A 17718-nucleotide genomic window follows, 5' to 3' on the forward strand; every position below is an offset into this window, starting at 1 on the left:
GATGCGCCGGGATGAGGACGGGAGGAAAGCCCTGGATGTCGGGGACCCTGCCTCACGTGGTCCACAGGGACCGTGTGCTGGGACTGGGCCGGTTGGGGGACATGGCGGGGCTGTCTGAGGGTGCCCCGGGGGGACGATGAGCCCGGTTGCTGCCATCTGGACACCTCTGGGTGCCAGGGGATGGACGTGGGTGGCTGCCACCCCGGAAAGGGCCGCCTTGTCCCCACTTTGCAGATGAGTAAGTGGGAGTCGGGGGGTGGGGGGACCCGGTAAGAAAGTGGCTGGCAGCTCGCTGCTTGCAGGGCCCACGCCCTTGTCCATGGCCCGCCTGCCCTCTCGTCGGGTTTGTTTAAGTGTTCTCAGAGGTCAAAGCTGCCCTCCCTGATACGCACCTGTGGGCCTCACGTGGACCCTTAACCCTTTGCGCCAGGCCCACTCCTCAGGGCTCTGGGTGGCCCACCCCCTCCATATGGGTGCCCGAGGGCCTCACCACCTCCCACACCCCTCAGGGAGGCCGTTCTCTCAGCACCCGGGTTCTATGGTTGCACATGCCAGACCTCCCTGAGCCCCTCACCTGGCCCCGCCGCCTGGCGTGTCACGTGTGGGGATGGGGTCTCCCGCGCTAGACCCTGAGCTCCTTGAGGGCAGGCCTGGGCCAGCGAGGCTGGGTGACTCCCAAGGCCACCATCGCCCACCTTACTGTGGCCTGGGTAGCTGAGCCACTGACAGTCAGCAGGGCCTTGAGGTGTCTCCACCACCCTTGGTGGCCTGCACAGACCTCGGGCCCTTGGTTCCTTCCCAGGGCAGGCGGGACTGAGCAGAGAGTCTGGCCCACGCAGCTCTCGGGGCCCACAGGGACCATCCCCCGCCCTGTCCTGGGGGGGCCTGTCCCATGCCTTTGTGTCTGCCATGTGTGTGTCTCTCCAGGAGCTGCAGGGCGCCTCCCGAGAGCCGAGAAGGCGCTGGCGGGGGGGACCCCTTAACCCCCAGGGGAGGTGACCCTGGGGGGCTGGGACTTCATTGTCACTGTGCATGTGACCCAGGCCCGGGGTTGTTGCTGCAGGTGCCGGTCACCGTTGCTCAGGACTGGCCCGGCTCAGGCAGCTTGGTGGGGGGGGGGGAGAAGCGAGCGCGGGCCGGCTGCTGGGGAGAGGCCTGGACCCGGGGCGGAGGGGCGGGAGAGGTGGGGAGGGCGCGCCTGCAGCCTCCGTGCGAGGACAGCTGAGGACGGTGGCGAGGCTTCCGGTTTATTTATTTATATTTGTCTACTCTTTGGCCGTGCTGCGCGTGGCACGCGGGATCTTAGCTCCCCGACCAGGGATCGAACCCGTGCCCCCTGCAGTGGAAGCGCGGAGTCTTAACCACCGGATTGCCGGATCGCCGGGGGAAGTCCCGCAAGGCTTCCAATTCAGAAAAGCGGCTGGAGAAGGCAGGGGCCTGGAACGGGAGCCGGGTGCCCGGAGCTGACGGGCCCGGGCAGGTGACTCTGCTTCCCTGGCATGTCCTCCCTCACCCAGGGCCATCGTGGCTGTGAGATCCCTTTTCCTCCTGCCTTCTCCGATTCAGGACTTAACTGCTGCTGCATCAGCAAGTGGACTGTGGTTTGACTCCACGTTTACCACAGCTAAGCAGGGCCCAGGCTGACGTCCCTGGTTAGGTCCCCCACGAGTCCCGAGTTCCCTCCCCCCGCCGGCCCCTGCCGCCTAGTCAGCCACGGCCACGGAGGGATGGGGGGGGGTCCATTGGCATCGACCGGACAGTGTAACTGTGGGCTCCGTGAGGGCCGACAGGGACCGTCTCACTCGTGCCCGTGTGCCCGGCGCTTGGCCTAAGGCATCGGGGCGTGTTTGAGGGGAGCCTGCTAATGCCTGTCCCCGGAGGCCCAGCGCACACGCACACGCACACGCACACACACACACCCGGCTTGACCATTCGTCTCTAATTGTGTGATTAAAAATAGTGAAGTGAGTTGTTTGCCCTGCGTCTAGTGAGGGTGCTGAGCCCCAGCCTCACACTAACTCGGTCACTCACAGCTGAGGACGGGCTGGGTTCGGTTTCTCTCCTGAATGTTTTCACCCTTCGCTTGGATCGGATCGGATCGGATGGGACCAGGGAGGAACTGCACCGTCCTACACCAGCAGGAGACTCTGAGTTCAAAGCAGGCTTCCATCCTCAGAGTGTCTGCATTCCACCGCTTATGCTTATGGGGACCACCCCGTCCACTGGCTTTTACAAGCCGGCGTCAGGTTCTCAGCCGGCCTGAGGCCCGCTCTCCCAGGATGTGGCCGGCACCACGGAGGGTGCCGCTGGCCTCCTGCCTGTCACTGGTTCTGCATACAGAGGCTGGCCCTGCTGGGCTGAGTTTAAAACTCTTGGCAATAAAGAGCCTATTATGACCTATTTATCATTATAAAGTATTTCAGAATCACTTGCGTGAATATTTTGTCCTAAATTCTGTATAATTAGAAGATATAAACCCTACTCTGGGATTATTTTTGTGCACCAACATAACCTAAATTAGAACTCTCTCCATGTAGGTTTTTAAAAAAGAAATCATTGGAACAAAAAAAACATAAAGGAACTGATTTTATCTTCACTGTTCTCAGTGCTTGAAAATACTGTTTCTGCCGAAGAAACCTGGAAACCTTGTTGACTGATTTGCAGACCCTTTCTCGTCACCAAGAGCAGAAGGTCAATCTTTTGGAACAAATGTTTAAAACGTCCCCATGAATTCTGACTTGAAGCGGAGGAGCCGTGACTGGATTTCCACCCGCCAGCTCTTTCTCCCCTCAACCTCAGGCTCCGCGGCACGTGGCATCTTCCCGGACCAGGGCTCGAACCCGTGTCCCCTGCACTGGCAGGCGGATTCTTAACCGCTGCGCCACCGGGGAAGCCCTGTTTAGTTATTTTTCATGTGACAGACACCGTCGAGTTCACCACCGAAGCACAAGCTGGGGCCGTGCCGATCACCCCCGTCACTGAGCCCGAGAACTCAGCCGTGTGCCCCTAGCCTCCGTGCCCGCGATCACCGGCCTCAGCTCCCTCGTTTGCTCGTGTGCCTTCCTCGGGCCGACACCCCACTGTCTCAGCACTGCTGCTGCTTCAACCCTGGGGTCTGCCCCTCTCCTTCTGATTGCATCTTGAAGGGCTGGTGGACGTGGTCTGGGCGGAGCGGGGGGACGATGATATAAAGAGCATTGTAGGCCGGCGCAGGTGTGGAAGCACACGAGGGGCCAGGTGTGTTCAGGCACGTGTGGGGTGTAGGGGAGAGGCCAGAAGCAGCCAGAGGAGAGTGGGGGGGTGGTGAGTGGGGAGGCTCCCGGCCTCTTGAAGGTAGAGCCTCCCTGGGGGTGGTGAGGAACCTCTGGGGAATCAGCCCAGGGAGGGCAGGTGTTTCCAGAGGCTTCAGGTGTAGAAATGGCCTGGGGAGGAGGTCAGGGCTGGTGGTAGAGGCTGGGGCTGCTCTGGTCCTGGGAGAGGAGGGCAAGGTTGGGGGCCCTGCACACCTGGCCGCGTTGGGGTGTCACGGGGGCCTGGGGGGCCGCCAAGAGGCAGAGCGTCCAGGGAAGCGCGTCCTCGCCCCCGCCCGGTGGGGCCCGCAAAGCAGGCGCAGAGGGACGTGCCCTTCAGCCCAGAGATGCATTCGCAGGTGTGTTGCCCGCACCTGGGGACTGAGGCAGCAGGTGCAGAGGGCGAGTTTGCAAGTGTCAGGGGAAGGTGCGGGACGGGGCAGAGAGGGTTCCAGGACAGCGTGAGTGGCGATCTGGGGGACCGGCCACCGGGACAGGGCTTTCGTGTGGTTGCTTTTGCGGGGGGGGGGGTCTCCTCTGACTCCGGTGTCCTGGGCTGTGGACCTGCCTTTAGTGAAGGGTTTCCCACCACAGATGCTCATCTTGTGGCGGGGCTGGTCGGTGCTGCCTGCCTTCCTGGGAAGGGAGGTGGTGGGGTCCCAGAGTGGGGAACCTGAGAGGAAGACCAGCTCCCGTCAGGAGGCTCAGCCGAGGCTCAGCCGCTGGCACGGCCGTGGAGGCCCCTCTTCCCGCCCCCGGCCCTGTGTCCACCCCCAGCCCGAGCCACCCAGGCAGTCGCCGCCAGGGGAGCAGCTCTTCTGACTGACTGTCCCCTGTGCCATCGGGGGTCCCCTGCCCCTGTGCACAGAGAACCCCCAGCCCGCACTGCCCGGGCAGGCGCCGCCCTGCCCGATGGGGGTGAGGGGTGATTGGCCACTTGTCCACAGCCAGCAGCCATTAAATCCTCTGCCCCCTTTTCGAGCTCGTGGGGTGGGGGGGGGGTAGGAGCGATAGCCTAGGGGCCTCACCGTGGGGAAGGATGGGGAAGGATGGCGGCCACTCCCGTGCCCTTTGTGCTGAGCCAAAGTGCCAGGTGGATGGACTTGAGGGAAAGGCCCTCTGTGGAGTTGGTGGGGATCCTGTGTGCGCAGGTCCAGCGCTCTGAGGGGAGCTCGGGGGCCGGGTAGCTGCATTTTCCCCTCCGCCGCTTCTCCCTGGCCTGGCCAGGAGGCTGCGGGGGGCCCGGCCCAGCTCCCTGGGAAGAGACACAGGCGTGGAGCCTCGCCTGTTACATCGCCGTGATGCGGCCAGAGCTGCCGGCCTGCACAGGTGTGAGTGTGATGGGGTGACAGACGTCAGGGCGGCCCTTCCTGCAGGGTCACGGGCCACCCGCCACAGCACATGTGTGGTAACCGAGGGAGCCTCACCCCTGTCCTTTGGGGGTGCAGCCCGGCCTCCTGGGGCCGTGGGGGGGGGCTGTGCTCGGCAGGGGCTTCCGGCTTCTCCCTCACTTCTCGGCTGAACCAGTTGATGGGCTTTTGTTCCTTTTTGGAATCGGGAGGTTAGGCCCCATGGGCGGCATTGCTTTGTCATCTCCGGGCCTTTTCCACTGTCACTGAGGCCTCCTCATGCTGCGGGATGGGCTCAGGTACCTTCCCGTTGTGGGACTGGAAACCACCCTTCTCGGCGTTGCCAACCTGTTTGTCTCGTTTCGCCAGGTCTGCACGTCTGCTTGGGAAAGGTCCTGCCCCACCCTGGGAATCCAGGGCCAGACCCTGGGGCCCCTTGGCTGCGGACCAGGAGGGGCTCCAGCAGGCGAGCAGACCGGAGAGGGTTCCTTTGATGTTCTTGGCGTGCTGATCCTGGCAGGACACCTGCGCGGGCAAAGCTCTGTGAGGGTTTGTGTCCGTGGGATGTTGGGTTTTCCCAAAGAGGAGTGATCCGGAGCCTCCGCCGCGTGTGGGAGTGGGGTGATGTGCTGAGCTGGGCTCGTGCTTCCATCTGGAGCAGCCCCACTGGGTGAGCTCCCGGGGTTTCAGGTGGTTCCTGGCAGGCTTTTAATGAGGATGAAAACAAGTACAGCTTTATTTGCAGGTTATTGTCCTGGGGGCAAGTTTATATGAAATGTAGGTTTTTATCCATTTTATCTGATTTCACAGCTTGTTTTTCGGATGCAGTGGAAAGTGGTACTTCTGATGAGTTATGGTTTTGAGTTCATTAAGGGTTTGGCAGTGACTGTTTTTATGGTCAGACTTTGATGAAAATTCTAGCGAGATGCTTGGTTCTCTTCTGCCCTGGTAAGTGGAGACCAGGGATGTGGGTGTGGGAGGGGTCTTTATCTTGCTCAGTGGTTTTTGTTGCCTGACTATTCTAATCAAACAAGGAATAGAACCTTGTCTGCAGTGCATCCTGACAGGAGACCCTCCCTGTAGGTGTTCCTCCCCCATTCTTTTTTTTGTTGTTAATATATTTAATTTTGGCTGCATTGGGTCTTCGTTGCTGTGCGCGGGCTTTCTCTAGTTGCCATGAGAGGGGGCTACTCTTCTTTGCGGTGCGTGGGCTTCTCATTGCAGTGGCTTCTGTTCTGGAGCACAGGCTCTAGGTGCATGGGCTCAGTAGTTGTGGCATGTGGGCTCAGTAGTTATGGCTCACAGGCTGTAGAGCGCAGGTTCAGTAGTTGTGGCGCACGGGCTTAGTTGCTCTGCGGCCTGTGGGATCTTCCCGGACCAGGGCTCGAACCCGTGACCCCTGCATTGGCAGGTGGATTCTTAACCACTGCACCACCAGGGAAGCCTCCCCGCCCCCCCTTCTTAAGATGAAATGCTGGTTTGGGTCTGATTTGCTATGCTTTGATGAGGCTGGATTCAGGCTGCTGGGGGGGACGGGCAGGTGGTGGGGTTCTGGTTAGCTGAGCTGCAGGGGGACAGCCTGGGGGAGGAGCCTGTCCAGAAGGCCACACCCTCAACTGTAAGGTGGGAGGAGGTGGGAAGGGGTGGCTGGGGAGACCCTGTGGTCCCCCGGGGGTGGGGGGAGCAGCACAGCACTGAGCTCCTCTGAGGGGCAGGAATACCTGATGTCAGAAACAGGACCTCCCCCTCCCCCTCCCTCCCTCCCTCCCCTCCCCTCCCCCTCCCTCCCTCCCCTCCCCCTCCCTCCCTCCCCTCCCCCTCCCTCCCTCCCCTCCCCTCCCCCTCCCTCCCTCCCCTCCCCCTCCCTCCCTCCCCTCCCCCTCCCTCCCTCCCTCCCTCCCCTCCCCCTCCCTCCCTCCCTCCCTCCCCTCCCCCTCCCCCTCCCTCCCCTCCCCCTCCCCCTCCCTCCCTCCCCTCCCCCTCCCTCCCTCCCCTCCCCTCCCCCTCCCTCCCTCCCTCCCCTCCCCCTCCCTCCCTCCCCTCCCCCTCCCTCCCTCCCCTCCCCTCCCCCTGCCTCCCTCCCCTCCCCCTGCCTCCCTCCCCTCCCCCTCCCTCCCTCCCCTCCCCTCCCCCTCCCCTCCCCCTCCCCTCTCCCCCTCCCCATTCCCTCCCCTCTCCCACTCCCCTTCCCTCCCCCCTCCCCTCCCCCCCTCCCTCCCCCTCCCTGGCCAGCATAGGTGGCGAGGACTGAGCAGGCTTTGTGTGGGCCGTGTCCTTATCAGCTGTGTGGGCTATTCCAGGCCCGGACTGAAAGGAGAGGAGTGACTGGGCCAGAGGCCTGAGCCCAGGGAGGTGTGTCCAGGGAAGGTGAGACCGCTCTCACCTGAAGGCCAGTGGGGAGGGTCTGCTGTGAGCTAGGGGGTGGGGGGCGCCGGCGGCCCAGTGCTCTGCAGCCCCCGGGGGTGGTGGGCCTGTTGGACAGGAAGAGGGTCCCGGGAACTGTGACGGGCAGCGGGGATGGGGCCGGCGGAGGGGTGGGGTCCGCTGGGGACGTCCGGAGACGGAGCGGGTCCCTAGCACACAGGGAGTAGGTTGTTGGGACCCGGGGCAGCAGGCGGGGCTGTGCGTTGGTAGTTGCATCGTTAATTATGTAGGACTCCGAAGGCCATTTGGCTTTTCAGACCGTGAGCCGTTATTTTCATGGTTGTGCTTGGGGTCATTCTTTTTTTTTTTTAAGAGTTAATGTCACCTAGTGCTGTAACCTGCACTTCACGTATTTGCTTAGTTCTCTGGAACATGGGGATTAAAACGTTTGCACAGATCAGCCGCCTAAAGCATCGTAGCCACACAGGCTGATGGATTCTGCCACGACTGTTCTCCCGAAGCAAGTGCACGCTTTGCTTTAATTACCTTTGTAGACAAGTGACTGTCCGAAGGCTCTCCCCACATGGGGACCTCCTCTTGAGCCTGACTCAGGAGAATCCCCGGTGCATCTTGCTACCAGCGGTGCTTTCTTCCCATGGAATAGCCAATAAAGTGGATGATTGCAAATCTCATTTTACCTTTAAGGCACCAGCACGAGCACAGCTTTCTCTTTACAGAACGATTTGTCACGGGGTCCTGCGGAGAGAGGAGCCCTTTGGCCACAAAATTATTCTTTCCAGAGCATCTGTTTTGGAAATGGACTATTTTACACCTTGATTTCTCCACGCCGGCAGTGCCCGTGATCTCGAGAACGCTGCCAACGGCTTGTAACCCTTCCCACGGGTGTCACCTGAGCGCTGGCGGTCTCCTCCTGTTCTCCTAGCGGCAGGGTGTCAGGTCACCGTGAGGGTCTCCGCCAAGGGCAGGATGGCTCGGGCCCTCACACCCCCATCGGCTGTGCCCTCTCCTGGTGCTGGGCCTCCAGTCCACGGCCCTCCACCTCCACTGAGGAGGCCGGGCCGGGGCGTGGTGCGCGTGGGAGCCCTGGGCTGCCCTGCACCGCACGCTGGGGACCGCGGCTGGGAGTAGGTGCCAGGCCAGGCCTGCTGTCCAGCCTGCCGCACGCCCGTGGCTAGCCCTCTGCCTCTCCCCTCACCCAGGGTCTGGGGTCGTGCCTGTGGACACAGCCCCCTGCCGGGGCCCCGCTGCAGCTGCCCAAGGCCAGGGCTCGGGTGGTGGGGAGCAGGGGGCTGGCGGGGGCGCCCTCAGGGCATGGTGTCCGAGCGCATCCCCGCATCTCTTCCCCGAAGCGCTGGAACAGGCCGGGGCTTCTCAGGTTCTGGTCTCGCAACCCCTTTGATCGTGAGTTACAGCAAAGTCATCAGGAAGCCTGTTTGGTATGTAGCCATTGCTCTTTCCTCTGTGAGAAATTAAAACTAAGAATTCACAAATATTTATTTATAGAAAACTGCCAACTGTAAACCCATTACACGCTAACGTAAAGAGCATATTTTTGTTTTTAAAAAAAATCACAATTTTTCCCCAAGAGGGGAAATGAGTGGTGAAGGGGGCACTGGTGGTTTTGCAGGCCTTGGCAGGGTCTGGTTAATCAAAGACAGCTGGGTTCTCTGGGTGTCTGCCATCACCCCCGTAGCCGGCGGGGCCTCAAGGGGGCAAGTGCGGAAAGCAGACGACGTCTGAGGATTGCTGTTAAGTAGATCTGACTTCCTGGGCCCCCTGAGAGGGTCTTGGGGACCCCCAGGGCTCCTGGACCACACTCTGAGAACCAGGAGAGATGTCCCTGCAGTGGAGAGTGAGGGCGTTTTTTAAAGTTTTTTTTTTTTTTTTTTTCTGTTTTATTTGAAACCCTCCTTATTTTTTTTACCTTAAATTTTTTTTTTTTTTTTTTTCCCGGTACGCAGGCCTCTCACTGCTGTGGCCTCTCCCGTTGCGGAGCACAGGCTCCAGACGCGCAGGCTCAGCGGTCACGGCTCACGGGCCCAGCCGCTCCGCGGCACGTGGGATCCTCCCGGACCGGGGCACGAACCCGCGTCCCCCGCATCGGCAGGCGGACTCTCAACCGCTGCGCCACCAGGGAAGCCCTTCCTTTCTTTTTAAGGCTGAATAATATCCCCCTTATGTAGAGACCACACTTTGTTTATCCATTCACTGGTTGTTGGACACTTGGGTTACTTCCTTGTTTTGGCTGTTGTGCTGCTGTGAACATGGGTGTACTGATATCTGTTTGAGTCCCGGCTTTCAGTTCTTTTGGAATTGCTGCATCATGTGGTAGTCCTGTTTTTAATTTTTTGAGGAACTGCTGTGCTATTTTCTGTAGTCGCCATGGCTGTGGTTTCTGCTTCTGGTCATGCGTGCCGAAAATCAGGCCGGCGTGTTTGCTGAGGATACGGTGAACCCCAGCTCTGCTTGCTGACCAGGCCGGACCTCCAAGCGCCTGGCTCCCTGGTCCCGCGAGCAGGTCCCTGTGCAGGACCCGGCGGGCGGGAGGGACGAGACCCTGGACCCCACCTTCCACCTCTAGTAGCTGTGACCTCCCTCTCTGAACCTCACTTTCCTCTTATTAAAAAGGGGGAGGCCCCGTAAGAGCAGCAGCTCATGTTTATTAAGTTCTTGGTACGTGCCAGGCCCAGAAACAAGGCGTGGAGGGGCCGGGGTCCTGGGGGCTGGTGAGGGAGGGTTAAATGAGGCGAGGCCCGGGAGCATCAAGTGTGTGCTGCTTCTGCACAAAGCGTGGCTGTTAGTAAAGAGTGAGGTGGGTCATCCTGGGCGATCTCTGCCCTCGCCCCTCCCACTGGTGCATTCGCGCCCTGCCTGGGTCCACACCTGCTGGCCCAATCAGGCCACCCTCTCTCCCCTGCTGTCCCATGCCGTGACCCCACATGAACCCGAGTGCCCTGTCTGCCCCCGCCCGTCCCCGCCGTTTCCTTCTGGCTTGTTCCGGCATAGGCGCTCTGTCCAGGGTGCCTTCCTCTGCAGCCCACGGTGGCCTCTGGTGCTGTCAGCCCGAGGACTGGCCGTCACCTCCCGAGAGCAGCCTCCCCTGCATCCTGGTACCGACCGCAGCTGGTGCATAGTAGGTGCTCATCGAAAGCTCAAGCAGATCCGTCCTTGCTGTTACTCCTGGATGCCTCTGCTCCAGCCCGCGAGGCTTTCACTGCCCGCTTACCACTCTCTGTTCCTAATCCCCGCCGGATGGGCAGACCCCCGCCCCCTGCGTGAGGTGCCTGTGGAGCGCGTAGACCCAGCTTGTCTCGTGCCAGCACAGCCCACCTGCCACCTTGCGCCAGCCCAGCCGGGAGATCTGTGTGAGACTGAGCTGGGCAGCATGTGCGAAAAGGACTCAGAGGGTGTGTCTATCCATCTGTCTGTTTATTTATTTTTAAATGTTTCTTCCTTGTCACTGGACATGAGTTTTATAGCAGAGGCATAAGGTGAGGGCGCCAGCCAAGCACCTCTGCTGTCAGGCCCTGCCTGGGGCTGTGTTCCTTTCTTGGCCAGCTCAGCAGGAAATGTGGGTTCCACCTTCTCTGCGGCTGGGTGGTGTTTTAAACACAGAAAGCCTTTTGTGGCGGATGTGCCTGACAGCCCCCACCCCCAGCCCGTGGGCCCGTAAATGTCCTGGGGCTTGGTCTGCGGGTGAGTCCAGCTGGGGGCGGGGGGGGGGGGGGGCCCTGGGAGGGAGCCCTCGGCCTCCGCTGGGCCAAGTTTCCAAAAAGGAAGCAGTTGCCGCAGGCCAGTGGTTTGGCGGTGCCCCTAAGGCCCTTTTTCCGCGGGGGGGCTGTTTAAGGCCCCTGGGTTTACTTTGGTGCCGGGCTTACCCAGGACCCAGGACGTCCTTGAAAATGTGCCTCCCTCACCGCGGCTCCTCTGCCGCGCCGCGTGCTGGGCCCGGACGCTGAGGTGGGGGCTGGCCGGCATCCCTGCCCGTGAGTGGTGGGGGGCAGTTGGGGAGCCCTCGGGGGGAGGGGCAGTGCTTGGTACTGAAGTGTGGGTCAGAGGGCTGCAGGCGGGGGGTGGGGGGGGGGGCCAGCCCCTCGTTTCCCGAGGTCTCGTACACTGTGCTGCTTGTCACGCCGCAGAGCAAGGGGCCCTGCCCGAGACCTGAGTGTGGACGGTGGCCTCCGGTGGTGGGCTAGTCAGAGCTGGAGGCCGGCCCCTCGGCCTCGGGTGGGAGACGGGGGGGGGGGGGGCGGGGGAAGCCCCGGCACATGGCCCAGCTGGGACAGAAGAGAGTGGCTCTCAACGCCTTGGGTTCCCTCCCTGAGGGCCTCCTGGCCCCTCGGCGCAGGCGGCGGCCCGCACCCGAGCGTGAGAGGGGCAAGGTCACTGGAAGTGGGACCCCCAGTGCGGAGTGAGGGCCCGGTCCCCTGTTAGGGCTCCAGTAAGTACTGGGACACAGTTGAGAGTCCTTGTCCTGCTGGGCATTTATCGCCTTGAGGCAAAAGGGACAAGCCAGCCACGGCCCACTTCGAAAGTGGCCTGCCCACTGCTCCCTCTGCTTTCCTAACTATTCTTAATGGCCCAGAGCCACACCTCTTTCATGGCTGCAGCAGAGTGAGAGCTTGCGACAGGCTGTGTGGCCGCCACACCTAAGACATTCACCGCCAGGGCCCTTTGCAGAGCGGGTTCGCCGAGCCTGCACGTTCAGTCTGGGGCTGCGGTGCATTTGGAGAAGAGCCTGTTTGCAGACAGCTGTGGGCCAGAGCCTCTCTCTGCTTTCAGGAGCTGGGCCAGGGCGCTGGCAGGAAGTCATGATGAATACTGGGGCTCCGGAAGGTGTTTCCTCCCAGCTGTCTCATTGGCTGGCTCTTCCCCAGTCCTGGATGCCAAGAGTGATGGAGAGACTTGAAAAAAAAAGAATGCTTCCACCAGAAATGAGTTCTTGTGTGCGTGTCCTACTGTTTAGTTTATGTTGCTTGTTTATACAGCACGGGTTTATACAAAGCTAAACTCTGGGTTGTCCTGCTAGCTTTGTTTTGTTTACATAAATGGCTGTGCGGCCAGTCTGCCGGGCTCCCCACTCGGTCTCTAGGCGGGGGGGGGGCCTGTGGGCTCTCATACAGCACGATGGATGCATTAACAGAGGCATGTGCTGGGGAGGGTGGGTGCCTGGGGCAGGCGCAGGCTTGAAGTGCAGCGAGGTTGGCTTATGCTCCTGATGAGGCTCTTACCCCGAGCCTCAGTTTCCCCATCTGTCAGTTGGTTTAACAACAACGCTTCCCTCTCGGCGTTGTGACCGGGACGCATGACACCTGCGGTGGGGAGAGGGGCTTGTCGCTCTTGCCTGAGATTTGGGGCCCTGCAGGCTCTGGGTGCGCGGGAGGCCTGGGGGGTGGAAGCTCAACGCTGAGGGTGGTTCTCGCCCTGTGGACCCGCGCTCCCGCCACAGCTCGGGCCGCAGCGTCCTCTCTGAGGCGGCCTCTGGCTTCCCAGGGCCTCTAGTCTGAGCTCTGTGTTGCCCACTGTCTGCAGTCCCCACAGACCCCAGGTTTGGGTCCCTCCCTCCTCGGAAGCTGGTAATGACTGGGGGCGGGGGGCGGTCTTGGCATGTCCCAGAGCCTCTTACCCTCCCTTCCACGGCACCCCCGAAAGTAAAGTGCCAGTGGTTCCCGTGGAGACAGAGTCATGCAGGGTGGTGACATTTGTTCAGTGCTTTTTTTTTTTTTTTTTTTTTTGCGGTACGCGGGCCTCTCACTGTTGTGGCCTCTCCCGTTGCGGAGCACAGGCTCCGGACGCGCAGGCGCAGCGGCCACGGCTCACGGGCCCAGCCGCTCCGCGGCACGTGGGATCCTCCCGGACCGGGGCACGAACCCGCGTCCCCCGCATCGGCAGGCGGACTCTCAGCCGCTGCGCCACCGGGGAAGCCCCCGTTCAGTGATGTTTTGCAGAGTGGCGTCTGACTTTCCCCATGGTTACTGCTGCTCGCCGGGCGGTCCCTGAGTCCTTCCCCACACGCTTCACGTCATCCTCCGGCTGCCCTCTGAGCAGGGACTACCGTTGACCTCTCTGCGTGACCAAGGAAACCAGGGCGTGGAGGTCACGTGACACCGGCAGGGTCAGCAGCAGAGGCGGCCGGGGTCCTGACCGCTGTGGCTCGTGGCCTCGAGACCGTCAGGTGACTTAGCTCATGTCCGGAGCCCAGCAGAGCCCGCTTGCTCCCAGGGGTGTCTCTGAACGCGACAGCACCTAGGACAATTGGAACCGACCTGACAGGTGACGGTGCCTTTCCCTCCAGCCCCCCGGCCAAGGCGGTGGCGCCATGGGGCCCGAGCAGGGGTGACGTCCCTGAGGGTGGGAGCAGCCTGGCTGGACGGGAAGGGGATGCCGAACCAGAGGCAGGAGAATGGGGTGTTATCCGGTGGCAGGGAATGGCCTGGACCGTGTCCCCAAGGCCAGGGAGACCTGGCGTCTCGTATGGGGACCCGGGATGTCAATGAGCAGGACACGAGGAGAGGGTGCCCGCCTGACCTCCCTGCCGCTGGCCCTGGGCTCTTGGGGCCCCACCTAGAGGCTTGGGTCCAGCACATTCTTTTGTGCACTCCCCCTACCCTGCCCCCCCCCCCCGCCCCGGCCTGCCGCGGCGCGGTGGTCTGGGTCCTGCTTCCCAGTGCTGTCTTTGACCCCTTCGGTTCCCTCAGGGACTTCCACTCTGACCTGTGCCCCCGAGCTGTGCAGGGGAAGGAAGAGGGCAGGCGGGGGCACTGATGTTTCCTGAGCTCTGCTCCCCGTGTGGCCGAGACAGCCTGGGACGGAGGCATCGGGGCGGTGGTGCGTGAGAGCTGCTCACGGGGCCCTGCGACTCATGAGCCGATTGTGAAGTTTTCAGGAATTTTGTGAGCTGGCCGCTAATAAAATGAGAGTGTGTAAAGTTAGATAAATTATATGGAAAGCAAAGGTATCAATATTAAATGCTCGAAGGTGCCCGTTTCTGAACTGTTTCACTACGTTTTAGTACTGGGTTAGGATCCTGAGGTGACTGGCATCTCTTGGGCCTGGTGGAAATCCTATGGCCCGTGGCCCCTGGGCAGCTCTTACCACCCACGTGCTCGTTCGCTGCCAGACATCACTTTGGTGGCTTGAAAATAGCCACGATGGGAGTGGTTGCACCATGGAAACGGGCAGATACTGCAAATCTGGGCTTCACTTCTCATTTTGTTGCTTGTCTAGACTAAAGAAAGTGATGGAGAAAATGCTGATATGCAGGTGAAGGTTAAGCGTGTGATGTCCGTCCCGTCGCGTTCACTGCAAAGGCACAGGAAGGTTGAGGAAACCTCCTCCCGTATGTTAGAATACTATCGTCTGCTTCAGCAAGGACATCTCTCCTCCTAGACAAACGAATAAGGTTCTGCCCTCCTTTCCCACCTTTGTTGTGTCTTGTTCATGTAAACAAGGACCTCAGCCGACATTCAGGCCGGAACTGCCTTGTTGGTCAGCTGTAGTCCTGGTTGACCCGGAGGGAGAATTTCCGCACAACTGAGTGAAAGCATCCTGCGGGCATCCCTTGGCTGTGTGGAGTTTACAGTAAAGAGTGTTGGACGTTTTATTACTATTTGTACACGTGCAGCACATCTTTATCACTGAGATTATGGTAGATGTTTGTGTGTCTATGCCCAGGGGTGTCGCTAGGGCATGCATGGTCCCAGCTCCCAGAGGAGGGTGTGGTAGCTTCAGCAGGGCCCTCCCAGCTCTCCTGCTCTTCCTGACTGGCTCCAGCGGCCACCCTGGCCTGTGGCGGGGTCACGGAGCCAGCAGGACCCTGGGCAGCTCTCCTGTTACGGTGCAGAAAACTCCACTCCTGGCACAGGGCGGGTCTTGGCCTGACCTGTGTAGGACGTTAAGCCCCTGAAGAATGCAGGCCTCTTCCTGGAGAAACGCCCCAGGCTGTCGAAGCCCTGGAGTTTTAAGCTCTGGACGTGTTCACGGATTTAGGGACTTCCTGCTTCGCCAGGAGGGCTCGAGGGCAAAGTCCACGGACAGCCCTTTGCTTTGAGGCCTCTGTGGCTGGGCTCCACGTAGGCAGGCGCCGCGCGTGCCTGGCTCTCCCGGCTCTCAGGGCCCAGTCGTGGGGGCCCCGCCTTTGTGCAGCGTCCCTCTGTCACTGAGTGGCCAGCGTGTGCCAGCCCTGCTGAGACAGACCGGGCGCCTTCGGCACCTGCCCTCGGGCATGTATGCTAACCGGTGGGGCTGGGGGCACAGATCCTAAACCGGGGAGCTCGCCGGAAGTTGCAGGACTCCAAACCAGACGGGCTGATAGAATTCGAGGGGGGGGACTTGGAGGAGGAGGAGCTGGCCTGGGGACATCCCAGAACCTGAAGTGCCGGGCGCCGCAGTAGGAACAAAATGTGATGGCCAGAGGACCCTGAGGGTCAGCAGGGCTGGAGCCCAGTGGGGAAGCCCTGGGAGGGGTCTCGGCGGGATGCTCCAGACTCTGGTTTCCCGCCACCTGGAGAAGGGGCTCCGTGAGGTGTGTGGCTGCCTGGACCAGACCCAGCTGGGCTGGAGGGTGGGGCGGGGGCAGAGCAGCACAGGTGTGGAGCCTGGCTGGCAGGCCGGGCGGGGGTGGGGTGGGGTGGGTGGCCCTGCTTGCCGTAGGTGGCTGTGCAGTGATCACGCGATCAAGGGCTCCTTCCAGGGTTTTGACTCGAGCAGCTGCTGGTACAGGTGCCACCCAGGAGGAGGGCCTGCGGAGGCTCCAGCTCTGAGCTGAGTGTGGCAGAGTCGAGCTACCGATGAGCTGTCCCCCACAGACAAGTGGGTCACCCGGAGTCCAGCTCACGGGGAGGCCGGTGGGTGTGGAGTCAGCAGAGCGTCTGAACGTTTGGGGTCCTGCTGAGGCTGGATCCGGGGTTGGGGCAGTGGCTCCCTGACCGGCCTCGAGTTTGGGGGAACCCGTGGGTCACTGGGCGTGAGCCAACATCTTGAGCCCGGCATGACTGGGGGGGGCGGTCACCCGCGCCTCCTGGGTCTCGGGCGTCCCAGGCTGCTCCCCGGGCGGGGTGGCCCCGCACGGGGCCCCACGGGCTGCCCTGGAGCTGTGTGCATGCCGGGGTCCTGAGGGCCTGGCTGCAGGGCTGTGGGCCTCTGGGGCTGTCTTCTTGGAGAACAGAGACCTGGCAGAGGGCCGGGTGGCCGGCTGGGACTGGCCTTGGGTGGGGTGGAGGGAGAGTCCCGGCCCTCGCTCAACATCTGTGACTTTTAGGACAAGGGTTGCTTCCTGTGGGAAAAAGGATGTTGTTTATCCTGGGACCAGCAGGAGAGCCACCGGATAACAGGGGATGAAGCCAGGCTGAGCTGGCTGTCTGAAGGCAGACGGAAGCTTGGCCGGGGGTCGCGAGCCCCGTGCAGCCGGGAGGTCGGCTGGGACCTGGGACGATGGCAAGTGCTGGACCAGGAACCACTTCTTTCTAAATCTTGGTCTGGGAGGGAAAGTAAAGTCCTTTGTGGTTTCCAAGTCCAGGGTTCCCTAGACACTGCGGCCTTTGTGTGTCCAGGAGCCATTCAGCGGGTTTCCAGAGCAGCGTGCTTTGTGTCCCGGGGCCAGAGCTGGCCTCAGTCCTGTGTCCCGAGGGCCCGCAGCGCAGGGACGCTGCCTTGAGGCTCCCCTCGCCCTGTCCCTCTGTCTGCTTGCCTCCACGGCTGCAGGCTCCTCGCGGCTCTGAGCAGGGGTCTGGAGTAGCCACAGGGAGCGTCTGCCAACGCGTCTACTTCCACGTAGAGGTACGGGGAGCTGGGGCAGCAGGCCCTGCTCTGAGGGGCTGCCCCACCTTGAGGGGTGGGCGTGAAGGGAGCTGCCCGGGGGCCTGTGGGTGCGCGTGGAGGGGCCGGGTCTGGGGGGACTGCGCGGGGGGTGTGCAGGGAGTTGGGGGCTGGTTGGATCCAGGGAGGGCTGGATGGGGGCTGGGGCGGGAGTGGGACACAGGGCAGCCCCTGGACGGAAGGTGCGGGTGAGCTTTGTGGAGACGGCGTCCGCTGACGCTGGCTTTGTGGGGAGAGCTTTGCTCTGGGTCGCGCTTGGTGTCCGGGCCCCGCTGTCCGTGGACAGACAGCATCCCTCCCTGTCGGTCTTCCATCTTCATCTGGAAGTCGGGGGTGACCGGGTTGGACGGTGTAGCTGAGATGAGGTCGTCCCGGGGTGGGGTGGGGGGGGTGACGGGGAGGGCTTCCCTCGCAGCCCGGACCCGCCTGGGAGGGGCGGCCAGGTGTCCTGGCGCCCGGTCCTCGTCGGGCACTGGCATGAACTGCTCGCCTCTCCAGGAGCCCCAGGGGCCCGCGGGCCCACGGGGACCCCCGCCCTCGCCGAGGGCTGCTGCGAGCGGCTGTCAGGAGGAGCCGGGTTGGCGTGAGCTGGCGGCCGCCAGCAGGGGCCCCGCTGGGCAGGGGGGCGCGTGGGCTTGGTGCCGGGGCAGCGTGGGTTGTGAGCGGCGTCCTGATGGTGGCAGGGCAGACGCTGCGTCCCCTTTCCCCGGGCGGCCACGTCATTTGCCTGCCGGGCTGAATCAGGAAGGAAGGCGGCTCCAGCCTGCGGGGTGGGGAGCCCCAGACGGGAGAACCGCCTGACGGGACCCGGCAAGGAGGGAAGCAGGCCCGTCCCCTCCGCCCGCTTCCATCCGACGCCGGGGGAGGACGGGTCCCCC

At 62.2% G+C, this 17718-nt stretch overlaps 1 protein-coding gene across 4 annotated transcripts in view; it reads left to right on the plus strand.

The window, feature by feature from the left end:
- Positions 1-17718, plus strand: part of GRAMD4 (GRAM domain containing 4) — an 81562-nt gene that overhangs the window by 11651 nt on the left and 52193 nt on the right. Inside the window, exon 1 of one of the 4 annotated variants that reach the window (XM_067010441.1) lies at positions 11913-11970. The exons of the other annotated variants lie outside the window; for them this stretch is intronic. The gene's annotated coding sequence lies outside the window, so the exon portion shown is untranslated. Of the gene's footprint in view, positions 1-11912; positions 11971-17718 lie in introns of those variants that run through there. 4 annotated transcript variants of the gene reach the window in all.

Source organism: Kogia breviceps, chromosome 12 (assembly GCF_026419965.1).
Source record: "Kogia breviceps isolate mKogBre1 chromosome 12, mKogBre1 haplotype 1, whole genome shotgun sequence".
Taxonomy (NCBI): Eukaryota; Metazoa; Chordata; class Mammalia; order Artiodactyla; family Physeteridae; genus Kogia; species Kogia breviceps.